This window comes from Apis laboriosa, unplaced genomic scaffold (genome assembly GCF_014066325.1).
Source record: "Apis laboriosa isolate Shangri-la unplaced genomic scaffold, ASM1406632v1 scaffold42_cov153, whole genome shotgun sequence".
Lineage (NCBI taxonomy): Eukaryota > Metazoa > Arthropoda > Insecta > Hymenoptera > Apidae > Apis > Apis laboriosa.
In genome coordinates, this window is record NW_025223257.1 from 1,421,129 (window position 1) to 1,435,434 (window position 14,306).

Consider the following 14,306-nt stretch of genomic DNA (forward strand, 5'->3'; position numbering starts at 1 on the left):
AGAAGGCCAGGTATTCTATTACCTTTTCAACGCGCCTCCGATAGATGGATAGAAATTACACGAGCAGAAGTTCAGCCCTGTCGCTCGATTCGCGTGTAAATTGATACAGACGCGCGTATCGTCGGCCTTAACAACCGGCCGAGTAATTTATTGTTAGCGAACGTTGACAACGTACGAACGTACACCTTTCGAACGAAACGCATTATGCTATGTATTACCTACGTGTCTCCCGTTTTCCATCCATCGATCCCATCGGGATCGGGAGAAACAATAAGTAAGAAATTCGAGCCTCGAACGATAAACATTTTACAGATACGAATCCATTACGAACGAAATTATCATCGAAATTATTGTTAATCTCTCGTCCAATTAATCTCCACGTTAAAAAAAGACGAAGAAATTCCGCTTCCAAATTCCGTGCTTCCGTACTTTTACTCCCCCTTTTTTCCGTTCCATCCTCCTCCGCCATCTCCTCTAACCAAATATCGCAAATATATCGCACGGTTCTGTGTGCCGGTTCATCACCGATCGAAATTCAAAGTTTCCCCGAGCGTGACGTCTTCCTTGGAACGGGATGGACGGAACGAGGCAGCGGAATTACCGACGTTTCTAACGATGCAGAACGACGCAAGCCGTCGGGAGGCTGCCTGTTGCAGGCATGGGGGGTTGCAACGGGCGGAAGAGTCGTGAGCGAACCGAGTGAACTCTGGTAAACAATCGAGCGGGGGCGTCCACCACCCATGCTCGGTCCATCTCTGATTGCTAATGAATCCTAATGCTATTATGCATACAACAACCGGTGAAAAAAAAACCTTAGGTCGGAGAGCGCGAGGGCAGGAGTCGGCTGTGTCCCCGGCGCGGCGGCGTTCTCTTCGACGGTGACGTGTGCACGTACGCCTTTGTGCCCGCGCGCGTGTATGTGTGTGTGTATGTGTGTGTGCGTGCGTGTGTGTGTACTTCTGGGACAAAGAGTTGTGCAAACACGAGTTTACCAACCGGGGGGGAGGGAGACATTATTGCCCCGGACCCAGGGCTCGGGCAAGTTACCCAGTCAGGCACTTCGTTAGCGCAATCCTTTTTGCTCGTTACCTTGCAGGTTACTTCGACCTCGATGCGTTACGATCGTTACGATACCCTACGTTTCCACGTACGGACACGCAACTTGGACGTTGTGCAAATCGTCCAAGAGTCGCTCGTTCCTCGCCTCGCGAAATTTTCCAACTTTTTCCACTCTTTCCCCGGATTCCGCGAGAGAGAACGAGAGAGAGAGCGAGAGAGAGAGAGAGAGAGAGAGAAGGAGAAAGGAAAAAGGAAAAAGGAAAAGAGGAAAAAAACATGAAAAACGTTAGGGAGGAAACGAGCGAGAGGATCGATCGGAACGAGCAGCGCGAGTCATTTTCATCCCCCTAATTTCTTGGAATATTCCGGGTTTCACAATGTAGCGCGGAAAATCACGGGTATAGAGGGTTTTCTCAATCAGCGTGCGACCGTGATTCGTCGTGTATTGTCGCGTAAAAAAGGCCACGCTCGAGACTGCGTATCCCCCCCTGTATTCGACGAGGGCATCGTCCACCACCAGGAGGGAAAAAAGAATTTCCGCGAGCGGGCTGCGGCGGCGGTGGTGGTGTTGGTGTTGGTGGTGGTGATGGTGGTGGTGGTGGTGGTGGTGGTGGTTCGTGTGTAACTCCTAATTTTAGAATACCACACCACACAACGGCATTTTCGAGGCGTCGAGGTTGTAACCGTTCTATGAAATTAGTTTCGCGGGAACTCTATTTCGTTTCCATCGTATCACTCCGTGCCGAACATTCCGGATTTTCGCGCGATCATAAACTCATGCATACGATGCATACTCAAATTGCCCGTGTGGTTCGATGTGCACATGGTACAGGGCAGTGCGAGCGACTGCATATTATTCGTTTAATAATCGATAGAATCACGTCATCGCGTGCTCACCTCACGATATAAACTCCCACCCCTTTTCACCGGTCTTACTTCTCGGCCTGCTCGTTCGTATTAATGCACGTTACGTGCTGCCAGTGTTTGCCTGCCCGTTCGTTCGCCCGCCTCTTGTTGTTGTTGCGTCGAGAAATACTACACGGACCGCACACCATCGCCGCATCATCGCCCCCTCCCTCCCTCCTCCCCCTCGACAATAAAACCGATACCGCGCGCACGTATTTACGAAATTGCCATCTCCTCGCGAAATCGACTTTCGCGCGGTGTAATTAACCCTCCCCCGTTTCCCTATCAATCCTCTATACCTGACGACGTAAAAATATACCTTCGACGTAATAACGGTCTCGAAAATGATCTCCTATCCCCAAGATTTGCCACCTAAAAATCGTGCGAAAAAATCTTTTAAAATCTCTTTTATTTTAACTTCAACTCGATCGATCGATCGATCGATCGATCGATAGATGGTCCATACTCTAAATGCTTCGAGGAAATAAACCGATTCCAAGTGGAGGAGGAGGGGAAGAGTCAGTCGATTTATCGCGAAATGAGAGAAGAATCGAACGGAAGAATCGCCGCGGGGTTGGTGCACACGGCGCGATGATCCAACGCTTCATCCCTCTTCACGGGCAAGAGCAGGCGAGAAGGAGGAGGAGAGAGCGAGAGGGTGCAACAATAGCGAGACAGTTACTGTCAACACACTCGGTGCACATTAGTTGTTTCGCGGAAGCGGCTAAAATGTAAAACGAGGATACTCGGGGAACAAAAGGAGAGGAAGAGGGTTGGAGGTGGAAAAAGGTATAGGATCAATACAATAGTATATTTGTACAGACCGACTGATGAGGGGTGGTGCCTTGCAAGTGGGAGGCACGGCTCGGGGTCGGCAGTGTCTGTGCCAGGAGGATGGGGTATGCCTGTTGTTTACCGTGGAAGGGCCAGAGGAGGGTTGTGGAGGTAGGAAAAAAACAAGCAAAGACGGTAGCGCTATAACGGGTCTCTGTGCTGCGACAAACCATTCCTGCCACGTGAATCGTTCCCTGAAACGGCCGATATTCTTGCCTTTGAAAAACTGGAACGTGCCCGATTACTTGGCAGAACTCCCCTTCCTCCTGTCTTTCTTTCCTTTCGCGATATCGATCATCCTACGATCTATCGTATTTTCATCGCGACGAAAATTGATGAAAATTTGACGAAGCGAAAGTTAAAAAGATACATATCATGTAACTTTATTCGCTCCTTCGCGTGAACGCGATCACCGATTTATCGATCAAGATTTAAGCAATTATCGAATTCAACCTCGTCTCTCGGGCAGTCTCTAAATGGGCGGATAATATTTTTCCAAATTTCTCCTACCTCGATAAATCATTCAAGAACGATGCGTGTACGCACACACATACACGCATATATAAATTTTCGTTTCATCGCGTGTTGTTTATTCGAGATAATCCGCGAGGAACTGCGTTGATCGGAGTGGAACAAAAATTCGAAAAGAGTTAAAAAAAAAAGAAAAAACGAAAGAAAGAAAAAAAGAAAAAAATCCGCGGCTGCTTCTTTTCAGGCGGCGAATCGTAATTAATGTTATCGATAGAAATGAAAAACTTTAATGAACAAGGGTGGCGAGGTCGGTGGCTGTCCGTCCGACAGGCAACAAGCTACGCGGTACACAGCCTCTCGAAATCATTATGTCATATCCACTTCATTTGTCCAACCCTATCACGTGTATCCGCCTGTGCATACGTGTGCACCGGCATGCCTGTGCACTTGCGTTGCTAACCCCATTGAATGGAACGTATACAAGCATCCGCTCTCACTCGGACAGAGCTTTTCGCTTTTTCACGTTTTTACCCCGCCAAACAACGGAGGTGAAAACACAAAGGATTTCCCGCCGTTGCAAGCTGCGCGGAGTATCATTAAACAAAAATGAAAGACAAGGCCTAATTAATAGTATTGTCGTGATCTACACATATACTATACAGCGCGCATAGTTTATATACAAACTCGTTGGTATACGAATATACGCATCTATAAACGCATATACCGGTCACGGTTGTAATCGTGGTCGCAACGAGTCAAGGCACGGGTCCATAAATAATAGCGTGACTACAAATATTCGTTTAATAAATAAACCACGATCCCACCGATAATCGGGCCCGAATCGTAATTAATCAACGTTATCAACGCGCCTACCAACCGCCCTACCAACCACCCCTGTCGAGAGACCGGAATTAAAAAAACCATCTCCGCTTAACTTATCAGGCTGGCGATGAAATTAAAAAAGTATCTCGCGATCGCGCGCGTGTGAATTTCTCGTAGCAGGTGGTGGAGATGGAGGTGGTGGTGGTGATGGTGGTGGTGGTGGTGGTGGTGGTCCCCGGGATCGAATACGAATATATTATATATCCAACGAAAATTCATCCGATGGAACGAGGGTGAAGGGGTGGGTGGTGGGCACGCGTTGGCAGACGAGTTACGCGGTAATTAACAAATATGCAATAACTATGATTAGAGTAACAGTATCGCAAATAGAATATTTTCATTTGACAGGTATGTAATCTATGGGAACGGGGAAAACGGGAAGAGGGGAGGAGAGGAGAGGATCGGTCCCGCGACAAAGAGCTCGGGTTTGCAAAATGAGGATCGAAAATCAAAGCCCACTTAATAACGCGCTGATGAAATCATTCGCGCTCGCACATTCGAGCATCGAAAATGTCAGACGTTGAGGGTCATCCACGTTAATGTATTTTTGATTAAGTGGCCCGAATGATGGTAATAAATAATAAAACGGAGCACTTGTTTACAGGCAACCGCAATTGAAATTCGATATCCGCTTGCACGAGCAGACAAGTATTAGCGAAAAATTAAACAGACAGCGGCGTTTGTGCCTCCGACCAGACAATATACGGACACTGTAAATACGATATTGCAAAGAACGGATCTCCACCATCCCGGATCCACCACCGTGGACAGAGATGGTAAAAATTAACCAAAAATCGCGTCCAATTCGATTCCAACTTTCCGATAAATCGAGAGAAATTTGGGGGAGGAAAAAATATCCCCGGATAATTTAGATTTTTCCAGAGAGGATCGCACATAGCGATAATGAAAGTTCGATCCTCGAACGAGACGAAGGACGATCCGCAACCGAATCCGACACCACGATGCCAGCCTGCCGGCCAAATTTCGTCAACAGCGGCACGGGGAGGGAGAGGTGTTCGGTTCAACGGCCTTGAAACGAAAAAGGGGATGAAAGTAACGCGCGTGTGTGTCCACGGGCCCAGGCACGATCTCAAGGGGTTGCGGGAGAAAATTCGGTGACAGTATCTCAATATACCCCCGAGACATTTTCTAACGCACGCGAGAAATTCGCACAAGGGATGGTTGCGCATCGCAAAGGACCCGAATCTCGACGTGGTCCCTCCGATTCCTGCCACCTTTCTCGAATAATCCTCTCTCGCGGACGACGATACGTGGCGTGCTGGTTGCTTTTGCGCGCGGGAGGGAGCAAGAGTCGCGGAGGGGTGTGTGCTGGTGCGTGTGCCCGCACGGGAGAGAGGGTGAAACTTACATATGACAAATTCAACGCGCTCCTTCCTGTCCTTCCTTCTTTCCTACCGGCACTGACACCTATGGCCCTGGGCCACGCTGGCTATTATTATTTTCATTCCTTCCCGCATGTCTGTCTGTCTGTCTCCTCTGTCTGACTGTCTGGCTCCAGCACCTTCTCACACCATCCAGCCCCACGGAACTCTTTTCCGATGTTTTTTTCGCCCGCCCACCTTACCCCTTTCAACCACCCAACCGCCCCTCATCCACCCACCTTCCGCCCACCTCCGCCAACCTCTTTCCACGTGCGCGCTCTTACTTCTTCTTTTTTCTTTCTTTTTTTTTTTTTTTTTTGCACGAATCCTCGAGGACATCGAGACCGCTTTTGTCCGACGAGAAGATTCTCTTCCTGGCGGGACAAACCCCCGTTCCATCGCCACCGATTTTTCTTTTTTTTTCAAAATAGAGGAGAAGGCACGAGCCTAGCCTTTTCTCTCTCTCCTCTCTCTCTCTCGGATATTTTATTTAACGAAGAAAAAGGAGACGAACGTCTAAGGGGATACCCGTTCTTTTTTCTTTTTCCCCTCCTCCCCCCAATTCTACGAATACTTGGCGGTCACGTGACGAGCAATTAAAAGAGGATGAAACGAAGCACCTGGCGAGAGCAGGGCGCGCAACCCCTTGAGGACTTAATAAGAAGGGGTAATAATAACCAATTTTATCGAACGTCACTCCGTTTCTTTGATATAACGGCCGCACGAATACGTGGTAAACGCACATTAATTTCCCAGGCAAATAACCGGGATTCATAAGAGGAAGGGAGGGAGAGGTTGATCCCGTGTGTACTCCCGGAGAATGCGTACGTGTGTCCAGAAAATACGGTCTCCCGTCTCCGTGGAAAATAATGCCATCAATATAAAAAAGGCGACCCACCGCGACGCGGTAATAGAAACCGATTTGTCAGGAAGCTTTTACATTTCGACGCAGTGGGTTTCACATCTGATAGCCCGTTTTATCCCGCGGGACCCTGTCCCGTGTTACTCTTTCCCTTCCTCACCTCCTTCACCACCACTAGCCACCGCCAGGCCGTTTCTCTATACCAGCCAGCCCAGGGAATCACACCGACCACCGCGGCCCACCCACCCCATCTCACCACGTGAACCTCCACCGCCTCTCTCTCTCTCTCTCTCTCTCTCTCTTCCTTTCTCCGTGTCCGAGTCACCCCTCGGTCGGTTGCCTGCCCGATTCCTCCTCGTCTTCCTCGCTTATAAAGCCGAGTAGATAGGAAATCTTGTAAAATGGCCCGGCGAAAGACAAATATTACCGGGGATCACTGACAGTGAGATCCGATTTATTTTGCGGGATTCCGGGCTAGCTACCTTACCTTCCGCGATCAACACACACGGGGGAGGGGAGAGGGTGTATCTTCCGATATCCTTTCCTCGTTATACCAATATATATATATATATTTTTGCTCCGGCTATTCTTACGCCCTCGAACGAAAAAAAAAAAAAAAAGGATTTGGAAGAAGAGATGGTCAACAACAAGTCGTGGAATAATTAGGAAAATTGTTTGTCTTGAACGAAGGGGGAGAGTATAATAAAAGTGGAATTTTTCGGCACAGGCACACAATGGCGGTGACCACCAGCCCCGAAAAGAAGAAAAGGGGGGAGAGGGAGGAGGGGGAGGGGAAAAACGGTGTAATTACACGGTACGAATCGCGCGCGTTCGAGCCGTTTAAAAACTTACAGCTCGTCCATTCCGCGGAACGGTATTCGCGGAAGGGCGCTGCGGAGAATGGCGTAAAAGGATAGGGGAGGGGGAAGGGGCGACTGTTAATTGAAAACTACCGAAAAGCACAATTGCACGAGAATTATTTCTATTCATTAGCCGGGTGGTTGGTTGGTTGGTTGGTTGGTTGGTTGGTTGGTTGGTTGGTCGGTCGGTCGGTCGGTCGGTCGAGCCAGCCGCCGAAAAACTTTTCCTCGACCAGGCGGTTTTTTTCCTCCTCCTCCTCCTCCTCCTCCTCTGTTCCCACTCTCCCTCCCCCTTCTGGCTGGTTCCTCTTCGCGTACCACCCCCTTCATAACTACCTCCGCCTCGCCCCACCGGCCGCACCCCTTCTATCCGCTGGTCGCGCGTGGCGTAATTATGTAACATAAATACAATCCCTCTCGCGACGTAATTTTTGCGGTATAAGCTCAAAAGCCTGGTGGGTAGCCCCACCCCGGCTGGCCACACGGCGGACTCTTCTCTCTCCTCGCTGAGAGGAGCGAGCTTTTTCAGGAACGCTTTCGCAAATCAATTTATGGCGTAACGCGGACGTTCTCATTGTCCACGGGGGTAGTAGCCTCGGCGGTCGCCTCGTGGCTAAACCTTTTGTAACACCGGCAGCCATTGTTGTGACAGAAAATTATATCGTAATGCTTATTTACGACGAAAATTCTGAGCCTGCCTTTGTTGCCGCTTGTCAACCGTTCAATGCAAATGTCCTACTAATGGAGAAATCTTTTTGCTTTTCCTTTTTCTTTTTCATTTTCTTTTTCTTCTTCTTCATCTCCTCCTTCTTTCCTCTTTCCTCTCTTCGAATTTCGTTGACGATACACGCGACGATACGAGAGCGAGGATGGAACAACGATTCGATTCGAAAATTGCTCGAGATATCGATCGAGATGATCAAGTTCGACGACCTAACCACCCTCATCGAAATTGAAGTGGATATGCAACGTATACGTGGATTATTTATTCACCCCCTCGAGGAGAAAAGAGAGAGAGAGAGAGAGAGAAATAGTAAAAGAGGTATCGATGAAATCGAAGAAGCTCGAAAGATGCTTCCAGGAATTCCGGCGGGAGTATTTTCGTCGGTCAATGAATTTACAACCCCTCTTTAACGGAGTTCACCCTTAACCGCTTAACGAGAACTGCTTCACGGCACGTGAGAAAAAAAAGCTAACTGGTTCGCCGTGGATGCGGTGGGAGGGGGAGGAGGGCGTGTAAGCGGTCTTGAGGGGTGAATTAGCGCGAAATAAGTGCAGAAGAGTTTCAACACCCCGGGGGTGGCCCAACGATAGAACGAGCCACACAAGTTGCCGGGTTTCTGTTGTACGTGCACGTACAACGTGGCCCTGGTGTGAGTCCCATAAGAACATCGTAAGGGTGAGAGGGCGGTCTGAGTCGAATGAAACGATACCTACTGCCGTTAGGGTGGCTACGCCACTCCGGGTGGAAGCGAGAGGGCGGAAAACGACGTAACGCGCATAAAGTAAATTGCCGCGAAATCTGCGCGAGCTTCCAGAACGGCGTGGATAAGCGAAACAAATAAAATAAGAGCGAAAGACGAGACGGCGTGGAGATAACGGGGAAAAGAGGTGAAAAGGGTACCTCGAGGGTTGATGTGATTTAAGGGCCGGAAGGTGGCGCGTTTTCGAATATACCCACAAGAAACCGAACTCGGCCTTTTTTTTTTATCACCTATCCTCTTTTCTCGTCTTTCTTTTTTCTTTTTCATACTCGAACGCGTCGTAAAATACCGTGTATACGTATATACATTTTGACGATAAACTTTCTTCTATACGAAAAAAAAGAAAAAAAAGAAAAAAAAAAGAAAAGAAAAAAGCTCGCGGATTTTTCCCTACGTTTCACGTTTAGATTTCGTCCCTCTTTCTGCCGCGGCGCTATCACCGACGATAATCATAATACACCGGGACAAAAGTAATAGGAACAATCGCGGTGTGATGCAGTCTTTTTTTTTTTTTTTTTTTTTTTTTTTTTTCCGCGGAACGTTCTGACGTTTTCCTCTATTCAGTCCCCAAGCCGAGCATGAAAAAGCACACATCGTCCGTTACCTTGGTGCACGGTGTAACGCCCCGCCACCGCCACCGGCCTCCTCCGATTCTCTCTCGCTCTCTGTCTCGCCTCGTCCGCCATCCCCCCTCGGTTTTCCCGGCGTATCGTCGCCACACGCAGACCATTACAATTTCAGTTACATTTTAATTAGCAGAGAATACTAATGTTTCGCGAGTGGCGGTCGCCAGCAAGTAGCCAATGAGCGCCAAGTTGACTCCTGCAACTCGAGCCCGTTCCAGAACCCGACCTCTCTGCCACGCGCGCCTCTCTCCACCGCTCTTTTCTGTCCCCACTATTACACGCCCGGCAACCCCCCGTGAAACCGACATGCATTTCACACCCCATATTCGCCACTTTATACGTAGAGCGGCTGGCCCGGCGAAAAAACGAACGGAAGAAAGGAAACGCGCGCGGGGGTGGGAACAAAAAGAAGCAACGCGCTGTGTTCCTCATTTATGTTATTAGCTCCCACTTTGGCGCCGAGTGTTCTTCACAGTGAGAAGCAAAGAGGGAAAAAGAGGAAAGAAAAAGAGAAAAAGAAAGGAGGGGAAAAAAAAAGGAAGAAAGGAAAAAAAAAAAGGAGAAAAAGAGAAGAGTTCGCAACACCGGAGTTGGAAATAAACCACCCTGTTATTCGCGTTGGTGTTTTCCGCGTTTTCCGCCCTCTCGCTTTTCGCAATTAACGCGTACGCTGAAATGCACCCCGAAACAGCACGGATTTCTCGAGATTGTTTCTCGAGTTTTAATCGTCGTGAAAAATTCGCCGTTAATACGAAAGATTGGACTGGTATCGTATATAAATTTTTGATACGTGGATGAATAGAAGAGAGAGAAATTTGGACGTTGGGAAAGGGACGAGACGGAGGAAGAGGTAAAGGAATACTCGAATAATATAAAATATTCCCTAAGTCATAAACTTCCCTTGCTTCTTAACTGGACGAAATTCCGAAAGTTTCGATATCGGTGGTCGTACAACAAATGCGATTATCGATGTCTCGCATCGTTCATCCCCCTAAAACGACGGGGAGTAAAACGTGCGCCAGACCCCACGAGCTCGTTCAACCCTCTCTCTTCGTCTCTGTCCAACTTACGTACTTTGTTTTGGAACTTGTCCAAAAATAATATCGCGAGGACCGACGTAAGTTATCGATAAAAGGAAAAAAGAATTATACAAAATTTGACACGTCCGACGAAATAGAAAAAAAAAAAGAAAAAACGGAAAGAAGGAGAGAGAAAAAAAAAGAAAAGAAAAGAAAGAAAGAAAAAAAAATTGCACGTCGCGTACAAAAATAATCGTTCAACTCACATTAACAAGCCATGTCACTTTGTCTCAGAAGCCTGGGAAGTATACACCACTGACCTGAAGCAAGAAAACACACCTATGTGTTAAAAATAAAGAGTAAAACATAAAAAAAAATAAAAATAAAAAAAAGAAGAAAAAGAAAAAAAAAAGTTAATTCATTCGTCCGAATAAATAAACGTCGCCACGACTTATCCTTCCCATTGGAATGATTCAAAGACCATCGGCGAAAGACCACCACCTATCGTCTCCCGTCATCGAAACTTGAATCCCGTCAGCCAAGGACAATGTGGCCACGCTTTTAGGGTGGCTTGACTCGTCGAAACCCATTCCGACGTATCCTTCGACTGGACGCGAGGCCCGCCAATGAGGCGACGGTGCCGTTAATTAACGAACTCGAAAAGTAACGTACTGAAAGTACTGAACTCGACGAAGCATTGAGGAGGGATTCCGGGGGAGGGGGGCCGGTCGAGGAGGAAGGGAATGAACGAGCCGAGCGCAGGACGGAAGCGCGCGCGTATAAAGGGTCGGTGTCTGGCCAGACGGGCAGAAATGAAGCAGCAAGGGTTTTGTTTGTCCGGCTGTCCACCCCTTTCCTTCCCCCATTTCACCCCCGCGGGCTGGAGCCCTCGCTGTATGAACCTCGCGGCCCCCTTCAACCCCTTCTTCTCCACCTCGAACTCCATCCTCCGGCACCCCTTCGGTCTCCCTTCACTCCTCCGCTTTCTACCTCCCCCCCTCCCTCCCTTCTTTCTCCACCCTTCTTACACCCTCAACCTCCTCCTACCCCCATTACACCGTGTTACAATGCACGTGTGTACACCGTTTGCCCACATTCTCTCGCATCGTATATCTTCACGAGCTATAATATTGATTACTTCGAACTTCGAATTTCACCTCGTGTAGCGTGAGTCGTTACGTATCATCCACGATTTCCTACGATTTCGTCCATCCTTCCTTCCTCCAACATCCTTCCTCCCCCTTCCCGCGATTAATTTTGTAAACCAACTATTCCAAACATCTATCTTTACTATGTTTTTAACAAGCGTCGCAATGCGGACAAGTTTTCGACTTTGCGACTTTGCCTTCTCGAAATTAGACCCTTCATCCTCGCCCTCTTCCTGCAATTTGGTACCAACGTTTCCAACCCGTGCTACTTTCCGGTTTCGTAACCGGTCAACCAAAGGGTCAATGATTAAAAAAGCTCGGCTACTGGATATATATTTCTGCACGAGAGAAAGGTCGGTTGGAAACTTTTCGTTTCCCTTCAATTTTGCACGAAGATTGAAATAAAGTTTATCGTTTGTCTACAGTGTGGAAACGTAGGTAGGGAAAAAAAAAAAAAAGCGTAGCAGTCCGTGCGCAGTCAATTTTTCGAGTCCTTTCCAAGAGGAGCCGGTGTGTTCCGGCTAATAATTGGCGAATGAAAAATGCAACAATACCAGGGGAAGAGAGAGAGAGAGAGAGAGAGAAAGCCGGTTGTAACTCACGCTGGCAATATTCAGCTAAAAGACTCGTCATTCCGCCCCAGTAAACGGCCACACGACTTAAATTGCGTCACGACCATCCCGCCAACGTTTAATTCCATTCGCGATCTTTCCACCCCGTTCTTCCCACCACGGTTTCCAACCACGGTTTCAACGTTGCTGCTCCTCTCTCTGATTCGCATCACCGCCAACACCGTATGTCGCGAATCGAAGTACAAAGAAGCAATAGTAGAAATAAGATAATTGCTATTACAATTGCAATTTCATCGCAGGACGATGAAGTCGCGGAAAAGAGAGAGAAAGAGGGAGAGCGAGCGAGCGAGAGAGAGAGAGAGAGAGAGAGAGAGAGAGAGAGAGAGAGAAGCGCGAGCGAGGAGAAGAGACGACGAGGTCAGGAGACGAAAAGAGAGAAAGTCAGAGATGGGAGACGATGGTGGTATAACTGCCACAGAGAGTTGAACTACAAAGTACGTTAATGTCGCGCTCACACCCCCTTCCTATATACGCTCTCAGCGTCGCTCCAATGCCGCAGACAGTTTGTTGTCGAAGCTTCGGGGATTACACAAATGAGCTTGTTCAACGAGAGAAATGTACATTCCCGGTACAAAGCTGCTCGTGCTCGGCCACGTACGGAATTAAAAAAGAGAGGGGGAGGGCGGAGGAGGGACGAAAGGTGAAAAAGTTCCGCTTCGCTATCGCTCGCATCGTGGACAATATTTTCTTTGCTGAAAGCCCCTGTGCCGCGTAGAATGGGATTTCCATCGACCCGCTTCCGTTTAAACCCTTCAAGAACGGAACCCGCTTTTATCGGAGACCCTCCTTCCGTCAATATTGTCCTGTACATGTTTTTACACGCATCTTTCCTCGGCAAATCACCCTTTCGCTTTACGCATCGTTCATGGATCGTCAATTGGATGCCTCGTCGATGGTGAGATATTGTTTTTCTTTCCTTTTTTCTTTTTTTTTTTTTATCCTTCGCCGGCGATAAAACGCCGATACGCGTTACGAATACGCGATGCCTACTCGGCGTCGATTAATGGGGGCGAAGTTGCACGGTATCTGATAGTTTCGTACAGACGAGGAGTGGAGGGAAGAGAGAAAGAGAGAGAGAGAGCGAACGAACAAGGAGGAGGCAGTTCAGCCCCTGCACTAAGCATACCGTAGGGGCTAGGGATAGTAATTGTATACGTACTAAGAGAATGGCAAGGTAAACAAAACTATGTAAGATTGCCCCATTAATATACATATCTCTTGGTTCAGTTGGGCCGTGAGAGAGCCGACCGACCCTCTCGCTGTGCCTTCCACCGTTGTGCCTTCCAAAGGGAGGGGGTGAGTAGTCTTGGCCTTAGACTCTGGGGTTAGACTCGTTCGAGAGCAAGAAGGGTACACAATGGATATTGAGACCATAATTTACGGCTGATTGTTAGCCCCGCGATCTATGGATTCCACCGCCCTACCTTCCTCCACCACTTCTCCTTCGACCACCTTCCAACAACGTTCCTTCATCCTCGTGTCGAATTTGCGTTAGGTTCGTAATAAGTGGCGGGAGAATATTCTGTGTGTGTGTGTGTGTGTGTATATATATTCAAAATGGAAGTCCAAGGCATTAGAGGAATCTCGAGGAATCCTTGCTTTCGTAACGTACGTAACATCTCTCTCTGGCGCGATCGCAAAGTATCGCTGGAAGTTAAGATTTCTCGCGAAACTCCGTCGAGAGATCGAAAATTAATCGTAAAATCAATTCACATTGAAGACTTCGAAGAAGGGACGAATAGTTTCAACGGACGAGTTGAAAGATTGTGACAAAATTTAATAGTGGAGGGAAGGAGGGAGAGTGGAAACGAGAGGGATTGATTACGCGTGAAAGCGGGGATAAGTTTGTTTTCGAGCGGTATCGTTAATTGGCTAAAACTCGAGTGGAACTGTACCGTACGAGGTCACTCCGCTTACCCCCGGTCGGGTTCGCAACAAGAACGCCGGTTATAAATTAATTACGAGGGTCAAATTCACAACTGGGTCCCATTCCACCCGACGATTTTGGTAGGGAGGGGAATGTCTTACTAGTTTCGCCGCTGGCTCAAGGGACCGAGTAAAAGGAGGAGGCGATGTTTGGCCTTCCTTACGAGGGACCAACTAACCAGCCGACCGACCAACCTGCCACTTACCGAAGGATA

General features: G+C 48.3%; 1 protein-coding gene across 19 annotated transcripts in view; it reads right to left on the reverse strand.

Moving 5' to 3' along the window:
* LOC122716153 (forkhead box protein P1-like) overlaps positions 1-14,306 on the reverse strand; it is a 196,545-nt gene that overhangs the window by 130,796 nt on the left and 51,443 nt on the right. For 4 of the 19 annotated variants that reach the window (XM_043938969.1, XM_043938967.1, XM_043938966.1 and 1 more), the window contains exon 2: positions 10,652-10,705. The exons of the other annotated variants lie outside the window; for them this stretch is intronic. The gene's annotated coding sequence lies outside the window, so the exon portion shown is untranslated. The remainder of the gene's footprint in view (positions 1-10,651; positions 10,706-14,306) is intronic. 19 annotated transcript variants of the gene reach the window in all.